This window comes from Periplaneta americana, chromosome 4 (genome assembly GCF_040183065.1).
Source record: "Periplaneta americana isolate PAMFEO1 chromosome 4, P.americana_PAMFEO1_priV1, whole genome shotgun sequence".
Classification (NCBI taxonomy): Eukaryota; Metazoa; Arthropoda; class Insecta; order Blattodea; family Blattidae; genus Periplaneta; species Periplaneta americana.
Genome location: NC_091120.1, coordinates 30,073,890 through 30,083,561, shown reverse-complemented (window position 1 = coordinate 30,083,561; position 9,672 = coordinate 30,073,890).

Here is a 9,672-nt window from a genome sequence, read left to right as displayed (position 1 = left end):
GAAAATATCAATTGTATTTCAGAAATTATCAAATGTATTTCAGATGAGTCAATTTAATTTCAGAAATTATCAATTGTATTTCAGATTTGTCAATTGTATTTCAGATGATATCAATTGTATTTCAGATGATATCAAATGTATTTCAGATTTTTCAATTGTCTTTTAGATAGTATCAAATGTATTTCAGATTTGTCAATTGTATTTCAGATGGTATCAAATGTATTTCAGAAAATAAGCAATGCATATAAGATTACATAGTCACTTTTATTTCACAAAATAACAAATGTATGTCTACTTGAGATTTAACATATATTTAAAAAAATGGAAAATGGATTTCTTTTTTCCATGTCTTGTCCTTGTTCTTGCCTGAGTCGTCATCATTATAATCCATTCCGAGGCTTCTGTTGAGACTTGAAAGCAATGTAAAAATGACGCTCAATGGGTTGCTAGCCCAAAGAGGTGCAATTGGTGGGGTTCCCACCTATACAGCATTTCCTCTGCATATGGATTTAACCTTCACTTATCTTGGCTATACACTATCACCTTATGATGAAGTAGATATTGCTGAAAAAATATGTAAATATAATAAAACAATGGGGATCATTAATAAAATCATGAAACCCTCACTAGTACAAAGACACACAAGAATAGGCTTGTATAAAACCTTAGCACAGCCAGTATTAAGCTATGGTAGCGAAGCATGGACTGTGAAGAATAAAGATGTCAGTAGAATAACAGCAAGTGAGATGAGGTTTATGAGAGCAACAGCTGGATATACTCGCTGGGATCATAAAAAAAATGAGGACCTAATGCAAGAACTTCAAATAGAACCCATTATGCAGTTCATCAGCAAATATCAACTTCAGTGGAAGGGTCATCTCGAACGAATGAATCGATGCAGAATTCCAAAAGCACTGCTTCATTACCATCCATATGGCAAAAGATCTCTAGGCCGTCCAAAGAAGAGATGGACTGAAAATTCTAGTTTGAGACCGTAACAGGCCACTTGGCCCAATACTTGTTAGGAAGATGATGATGATGACGATGGAAAATGGATTTAAAAAAATCCTCAACTTTATTGCATTTTACCATTCGACAGGCATATTCTCCATAGCTAAAGCTGCAGCTTGATGAATTGTACTGTGTTGCACTGCACGAGCACAATTGTGTGTGTTGCTTCATCAATTTTACTCTCTACAGTAGGTAAATTAGCCTACAACACCAGAAGCCATGACATCAGGAATTCCAAGATGGGTTTTTACGTCTTCACTTTACACCAAATGCTCTCGACTGGATTTAACATTGGAGAATAAGGTGCCAACTGTAACTCCTAAAATACAAATGATAGTTTCTGAAATACAATTGATGTTTTCTGAAATACGAATGATACTATCTGAAATTAAATTGACAAATCTGAAATACAATTGATACTATCTAAAACTGAATTGACTAATCTGAAATACAAATGAAAAATCTGAAATACAATCGATATTTTCTGAAATACAACTGGAAAAGGTGTAGTTAAAAATGTAAATCAATTACAATAACGACAAGTAAAAAAAAGTTGCCCACTAAAAAGTGAACGAATTCTCTGCGAAAACCATGTTTTTATAATGCAATTCTATTTTGGATGCGAAAGGGAAATGAAACAGCAGACTTTTTTGTTCATCTACCTGATGAGCTAATCGGCGCAAAGATTTTTTAGGGCTTTGTTCTAAATCGAAAATCTATTTTGTCTTAATTTTTCCTCTGTTAAGACCATTTATTCACTTTAGGCTTCTTAATTTGAACAGAGTCTATCTCGTTACATTTTTTTCACGAGTCTGTATATTATTGTTCTTATCTAGCTCAAGAAAATAGGAAAATTTATATTGGTATCTTTAGAGACAGATTTTTCACGAAAGATAAATGCGTTGATCTGCAGTTCAGGAGCAGAAGTGGGATCTATTTCAAAAGCAAACAGAACCATAATATCCGAGAGCATATAGGGGCTCACAGTTGATGGGTTTCCTTGAAGTGCAGCAGCATTTTGTTTCGCCCACTCTATATTTTCCAATTAATAATATCGTAAGATATATTTTACTAGACGAGAAAAGAGACAAATCATAAACATCAACAAAATCAATAGACAATGAGTAGGGACACCTGATTTTTGCGAATTATTTTTTCACGAATTTCTGCTAATTGAGTCAGAGTGTTCATATTTTCACGTTAAGCACGAGACTTGTTCTGTAGACACATTTTATGATCGCAATTTGTCGCGAATTTTGCTAGTTTTTTTTTTTTTCTTTTTTTGCGTTGAACCCGATTATTTTATGAATATTGTTGAATCTTACATTCATCGGTCACGAAATTCCATTATTTTAAATAACTGATTAAATGGCGATCTTATTCGTGTTAATTATGTAAGCATGTGCGGCTTACAGCTGTTTCGGTGCTATTCGACACCATCCTCAGAGCCTACTAGATCTCAGCGCTATCTGAACTTCGCTGCCTGTTGTGTGTGTGCGTTCGTGTGATGAAGAGTTGTGTCAAATAGTGTGTGTATTCTGAAATTGATCTGTGTGTTGAGAATTTGAATATGATCCATTAATTTATTTTCGACAATGAAACATTCAGAATAAGTAAGAAAATGGGCTTTTCTTTCATATATTTTTATATGTGGAAATCGTGGCTGCTCAGCTGTGAAATATAAAAATCTGTGTATCCAATGGTTAGGTTCGTTACACTCTAACACAATAAGAAGAAATGTGTAAGAGTTACTTACCACAATTTTAGCAGGAGTACACAACGAAGACGAAAGAATGACGCATTTTGATTCTTTGGCAGATGAGCGCCTGTCATAATGTGCAAATGAACAGTAAGTGATTTCCATGTTTAGACAAACTTTTTCTTCACAATTTACACGTTTAAATTTAAATACTGGTAGTAAGTAGACAGTAGTAAGGGAAGAAAATGAAGCTGAAAGGATTCCTTGTAGAAGACATTAAAACAGCACAGTTCAGATGGTTTGACCATGTAAAAAGGATGACAGAAGACAGATTACCGAAAAAGATTTATGAATAGATTCCGACGGGAAGAAGAAAGAGAGGAAGACCGAACTTAACCTTGACAGAGGGAATAATTGGAACATTGAGTGAGAGAGGTTTAGAGGTGGGAGATTGGGAGAATAGAAATGAGTGACGAGTGGCTATAAATGGTTACAAGAAGATGTCGGAGACATTGTAAACCTGTGATATAATAATAATAATAATAATTTTTATATATATATATATATATATATATCAAACGACGTATTTCTGAGCTTTTTTTGAGCTTTTTTTTTTTTTTTTTTTTGCTAAAAATTATATAGAAGTAATGGACATAAGAATTTCATTGATATTGACTCTATTCTGATTTTACCTAAACAAAGAAACCTTTCTTACTCTGTTTTCTTATACGACAGTATTGTATTGCTCCATTACTAAGTATGAAGTGATTACTCTACACCCTGCAATATTTGAAGCTGGACTTCCAGAATTGAAGAAAGGTAAGAGATTCGCTTTATATCACTTTTCATGTTTTTTTTTTTTACTTCTGTAGACACATAAAGAAGTTTTTTTTCAGGATTAATATCATAAATGATAGAGACAAGGGAGATAAAAAAAAATTGTTACTCCTTTTATATATATTGGCAAAATGAATGACTGATGGGACACTGGAACATATTATGGTCAACCTACTCATCGGTGACGCCAATAAGTCATCGCTCGTGAGGCAACTAATCCAGGAGATATTGGGGTATGGTGGCCAGTTAATTTTTCCCTTCATTCCTTACATCGCTGACTAGCAACATAATATTATAATATAAATTTAGCTTCCCTTATGAAAAGGTTGCCAGATTTGACAAAGCGTATTACATATAATTTGGAAACACACCTAAAAGGTAAAATGATTACATTTAAAACGGTTAGGGAATCGAATATACAAAATGTCAGAAAAATTTACACCTAAGTAGCGTTTGTGCTCATTTACAGTTAAGAAAGGGGGGAAAAAATATCATCAGATATACCGCGAGAAAAATAATAGTACGGATTTATTGGGATTGATATCTAAACCAATTAACAGCCATCGGTTAAGATAACTTGAAATTTCCATTATCACTCCCATACAAATGATTTCTCAATATCTGAACCGATCCTTTGAGGGCACTAATGGCTATTTCCTTCACAATGCTGTGTGTTAGCCCCACATTAATCAGATTTCAGATGTGTACAAACAGTTCTTCCTCTGACATATTATATCAATTATTATACAAATAAAAGCTCTTGTAGCTTTATAACATAATAGCCTAATTCCATAAGATTTGTATTTATTTCTATTTTGAGATTCCAATTTTTCAGCAGTCCCTCAGCTCTATAACAAAAATGGAACAATTTTTCCTTGAAATTATTAAAAAATGGAAATAATTGATTAAATTGCGATCTTACTCGTGTTAATTATGTAAGATCGCAATTTAATCAATTATTTATATTCAAGTGGTAAAAGTAGTGTACGAAAGATTCAAAAATGGAAAGTCTTGGTATTGTTGTTGTTATTATTATTATTATTATTATTATTATTATTATTATTATTATTGCTTGGATCCTTACGAGGTGCGTTTGAAAAGTTCGTGGCCTGACACTCAGGTGGCAATGAAAAGGTGTCAACAATACCGCCATTGTTAGCGGCCATTCTATATTAGTTCAAGCACGAAAAATTATAATCTTCTGTTGACTACATTTAGTGTAATTTAATTTTCAAGTTAGTGCGCCGAACAGATTGGCAAAAATATAAAATATCGAGTTTCGTGTTGTCAGTAAATATTTCTTAAAAAAAAAAAAAAAAAAAAAGGGAACGAGTTCAAAAAACGTTAAAGCTGAAATGGGCGGCACTATTTAAACATGGTCGAGAGAGTGGAAGACAACTCGCAGTGGACGTCCAGTAACAAAAAACAAGTAAAAAAATCGTAGACAAAAATCCACGATTGTCGACTGAAAGTGAGGGAAATTAGCGAGGTTATGCATATCTCAACTGAAACGGGTAGTCAGTGTCTTGGGCATCTCCAAAGTTTCCGCAAAGTGAGTTCCGCGTCTGTTAACACCGGAATAAAGCATAGCCTATCCGATGTCAAATTTCGAGGGATTGTCTGGCTCGATTCGAGAAAAATACGCCCAATTTTTAGGCGATTTGTGACCACTGATGAAATCTGGATTCAGTACTACATATATCAGAGACAAATCAGCAGTCGAAACAATAAAAGCACAGTGATTATACGCCTCCAAAGAAAGCAGAAGCTGTTTAATCGACTGGGAAAATCATAGCATCCATGTTGTACGATTCTAAGGGGATAATCATGATTGCTTATCTAGCAAAGGGGAGAACAGTAACCGGAGAATATTATTCAAATCTGCAGAATCTAAAAGGGAAAATTCGTGACGAATAGGCCGGGTATGGCCAAGAAGGAAGTGCTGTTTTATCACGACAATGTACCTGCTCACACGTATGCAATCGCGGTTGCTAAACTACACGAACTAAGGTTCGAATTGTTGCCGCAACTTCCCACCTCCCCTACTTACCAGATCTCGTACCCTCCGAATTCTTTCTTTTCCAAAAACTAAAAACTCATTTGACTGGGAAGAAATTTTCGTCAAATGAAGAGGTTATCGCAGTAGCAGACGGCTTGTTGTAAACAAGGAGGGTATAACAGCTTTGCAACGCCGGTGAACCAAGAGTGTGAATCGCTGGGAGAATTTAGGGGATTATGTTGAGAAATAAGATTGTTTTACAATAATCCTAGTTTAATTTCTATGTCAGACTGTGAACTTTTCAAATAACCCTCATAGAACCTGTCGCGATTTCATCTTCAACTTATTCTAGGTCTGCCAATATCGCTTTTTCATTTAGTTCATAATTGGAGACTCCAATTGGCGGTTCCTCGGGGAAAGGAAGGGAGGAACGTCCTTCTCACATTTTTCTTCTTTTGAAAGTAAATACCAAATAAAATATGTGCCTTGAAATTCGATGAAGATTCGATAATTTTTAAGTTCACAGCTATAAGAAAATCTCGGTTGATCGCGTATTAAACGACGCGTTCTCATGTGCTGCTCGAAAACTGTAAGAAGAATGCGAGATTGTTTGTGAGGAGGAAAATCAATCCTTTCCTCCTTTACTGCAGTTAACACACATAGACAACAGCGCACTAGCGGCCAGAGAAAGAAGCAGAGTTGTAAAGCAAGTAAATGAACTGACAGGGAGGAGATCCTCCTCTGATTCTGCGCATGGGCGAGAAATAGTGTAGCAGACAGAAACCGACTGGTCGTGCATCAAGCCAGAGTCCTCGGATGTAGCAGAGTAGCGCAATCACCGAGTCGGCCGCCATTGTTATTCCTTTTCAACACGTATGGGATAGGAATATTTAAAGTAAAACTTAGATATTTTTAATTTGAAGGAAAGAAACTTCAAAAGGATATTCGTATATTTCAGAACATTATTGTCAGTCAACATACAAATGTACAAAAAACCTCATTTAATAATATTAGTATTACAGTATAAATATGCATTTAAGCGTTTAATACATTCCTTCATATAGGCCTACATCACAATTATAGGTATTACAGCAGCAGCATGAACTTAATAAATTACAAGCAATAAATGAAAACAACAATGTTACGTGTAAGTAGCTACTCTCTTCGAACACGTGTGATGCTGTAGTGTGTGCGAAAATGTTGCGAAGTTGTGAATTTCCCTGTAATTGTTAATTTGTGCAATTATTCAACAATGAATGGAAGTGAAAACATTATATTTTGGACAATTTAAGAAACTCAGTTTACAAGAACAGATTATTGCTATGCAAAAGGGAAGGCCAACCTCAAAAACTACCTGGTCTTACATGTATGCATGTAGGCTAATGTATAGCATGTTTATTTCAAGAAAGTGTCATTTCGTACTGTTAATTTCTTTCCTCCTCTTAAAAAATATGCAGGAGCCGCCACTGATTGGAGTTCTGTTCGGGACAAAGTATCTTTTTCGCCAGATTGTGGGCCTGTGTTCAGTTTTGTTGGTATTTATGAATGGCAAGTATTTCAAAATCTGCTTTTATTTTACAAATTTTAATTTCATCTTCTCTTGTGCACAAATTCACCAAACATAAGAATTTCATTCTGCTGAGATGTTTTTTTTAATCCGTGGCGTCACAGCTCTTGAAGGGCCCAGACCGACCAGCCGACAGCTGTCTCACGTTCACATGCCGAAGCAGAGGTGGACGATCATCCAACCAGAATGGAGGTATCGTGTGGTTAGCACGATGATCCCCCAAGCCGTTATACTGGCTTTCGCAACCGGATTTCGCTACTTATCGTAGCTCCCCAAGTGCATCACGATGCTGGGTGGGCACCAGTCCCACACACTGGCCGAAATTTCATGAGAAAATTTCTTACCCCATGAGAACTCGAATCAGCGCGCATTCCGTAACGCGAATCCTAGGCAGGCTGCCTTAGACTACGGCGCGGGATTGAGATGTTTTTGCTTTATTCTATTTTCTTATTTCTAAGATCCTGAACCATAAAGAAATGCCGACACTGCACTAATATTTTCTGCAATTTTAATTTCATCTTTTTTGTTGTTTTATTTATTAAAATGTATAGATAATTTTGTTTTCCTATAGATACCGGTACGGCACTTTCGAACTTCGTTATTCTATGTCATATCTTTTTGTTGGTAGGCCTTTTGAAATATATATATATATATATATATATATATATATATATATATATATATAACTTTGAAACCATTGTGTCAAATCTATCTCAATAAATAGACCACTATTATTTAAAATATATTTTCTGCAAATGGAGGGTAGGCCGTTAGACCTATTAACTTGACACCCAAACATAGATCCCAGACGTCCCTATTTTGGCGGGATTACCGATTTTAAGAAAGAACTTTGTCTCGTATCCTGCCTATATAAATCCCTAATGGAATTCCTCTTTATCTATTCCGGCTTGGTGTTACCTTACCCGCCAACAAAAGATCGTGACGCCTGCTGTACCATTGTTAAGTCTGGCGAACACGGAATTAAAATCAAATCCATTTTCAATAGCTATGGTGTGTTACCAATAGTTTACACTTTACAGTCATGACTTCTCCTAAAAGAAAGTAGCTACGTGATTTCAGATACCAGCGTGTTAAAAAGTGAAATTTAATTTCTCATTTTGAAGTTAATAAAGCGAGATATCCTGTAGGCCAATGGCTGTATATTGCATAAGAATGGTTCGTCTGTAAATAATAAGAGTAGAGAAAAGGGAAAACACATTTGTCAAATACGCACAAATAATCACTTGTTGCTAAATCACTATTAATATTTTCCTCGAAAATGTGCTTGGTAACAAAGATCTGGTACAGATGCTTCCATGAAAAGAAAGAGTATTTTCGCTTGTGAACACTTTATGGACGGATGTGAGGAATTTGCTGGTGTTCATAACGTCATAGCGAAATACATTATGAAAATGAACATCATTTTCGTGATTACACATGTACTGGTACCAAAGTTCAGGAGATTTTCGTGCATAATTGTAAGATAATTTCCCAGATTCATGATTCTACCCAACCCCTACATCGGTGCAGAAATAAACCCTGACAGACTCCGTTAAGTTACACCACAGTCTAGTATTATAGTCGCGAAGCTCAATACGTAGTAAATATGCAAACATTACGTAGTTGCTCACCACTAGGGTCGCTAATATCGCCTCATTACAGGCAATGCAAAATAGTACCGTCACAGTCTATTGTTTCTAGCACCCTCAAAACTCAACCTTCGTGACTGTATATAGTAGACTGTGGTTACACCATTGTTTCACTCAAGTTAAATGAAGTTAAGATTCTATCTACTGTACATAAAAGAAATACGCACATTTATGCGCAATTCCACTCCATTATTTATTACAAAAGAAATACGCTGATCGAGTACCGTACGTGTCCCGTTTTTTCATTACAGGCCTAAAATTACAGGATCGCCAAGGTTGCCAGACATCAAGATTGTTTTGGATTTTAATGGCGAGTCCTGTGTCCTGGACTGAGTTATATTTGTCCCGGAATATCAAGAGGATCGGAAAAATTCAATTTTTTGCTCATTTCTATAAGATTATTATTTAAATTCCTTATTCATTTCTTTCAAGACCCTGTCCAACCTATGTTCAACGTCATCAACAATGCCGCCTGGCACCTCCTATCTGGTTGCATCGATAATACAGTAGTATACGGTATAGCTGTTACGTATTGCTGTATATTATAACATCTTTATCCTTTACTCTCTTTGGAAGTTGATTTATTATTGATAGGATTTAAACACTATATCATGCATTTTTCTGTATAGGTCAGACTGTAATGTGACATTATTCTTCCAGACTTTATCCAGAAATTCCATGTAACAAAATTAAAAGTTTAGGACCTATATAATTGCATGAAATACATAAAACGAAAACGCTAAAATCAGTTGTATTATAAATTGAATTATTATTAATTAATCAAAATATGTAATACGTATATGCAGTCACGTCCAAGGTACGGTACGCAGTATCATTTGGTATCATCGCGTCCAGGATTCCTGAGGAGAGAATCTGGCAACCCTGGGGATCGCTACCATTAACATAGAAC